We start from the raw sequence: 845 nt of genomic DNA on the forward strand, positions 1-845 counted from the left end.
TACGTGTAATAGTTTTTTTGTGGATTCCTTATGATATTCTATATACGAGACCATGTTATTTGCAAACAAAGATAATTTTACTTCTTCCTTTCTAATCTAGATGCCTTTTCTTTCTTCTTCTTGCCTAACTGTCCAGGCTAGAACATCTAGTACAATGTTGAAGAGAAGTGGTAAGAGTGGACATCCTTGTCTTGTTCCTAACCCTAGGGGAAAAGCTTTCAGTATGAGTATGGATGTTAGTTGTGGGTCTTTCATAGATATCTTGCATCAAGATGAGCAAATTCCCCTCTATTTCTAGTTTTTATCATGAAAAATTAGTGAGAGTTTGCTGTACAAAAATTATATTGGATTTTACAAATTCCAGAATCATTTCATGAAAGGCTGTAAGTAATTTAGATTTTTTTTTTTTTTTTTTTTTTTTTTTGGCTGTGCCGTGTGGCCTGTGGGATGTTAGTTCCTTGGCCAGGGACTGAGCCCAGGCCCTCAGCAGTCAGAGCACGGAGTCCTAATCTCTGGACCGCCAGGGAATTCCCAATTTAGATTTTATTTTACTGAATGAAATTTATATCATGGTCCAAAAAAGTTCAAAATATTCCAAATGTTTAGCTGGTACCTCTGATTGGGCTGTTTTTATAACTTCATTTACAGTGTGGATTAAACTGGGTGAGCATTTAAAAACCAGTAAAAGTACCAAGAATCTCTAATTTACTTAACAGATGATTCTGTCTCTGGAATAAGAGACATGTAAACGGAAATACATTTTTGCTAAATTTAAAGGATGGAACCATACACACTACACTCACTTCAGGAAATTCATCTTTTTTTTTTTTTTTTTTTTTTTTTTC

General features: G+C 34.3%; 1 protein-coding gene across 1 annotated transcript in view; it reads right to left on the minus strand.

Annotated features, from left to right (window-relative positions):
* The window catches only part of EMC3 (ER membrane protein complex subunit 3), a 15,707-nt gene that overhangs the window by 2,915 nt on the left and 11,947 nt on the right, over positions 1 to 845 (minus strand). The window lies entirely within an intron of this gene.

This window comes from Lipotes vexillifer, unplaced genomic scaffold, assembly GCF_000442215.2.
Source record: "Lipotes vexillifer unplaced genomic scaffold, Lipotes_vexillifer_v1.1 scaffold261, whole genome shotgun sequence".
NCBI lineage: Eukaryota > Metazoa > Chordata > Mammalia > Artiodactyla > Lipotidae > Lipotes > Lipotes vexillifer.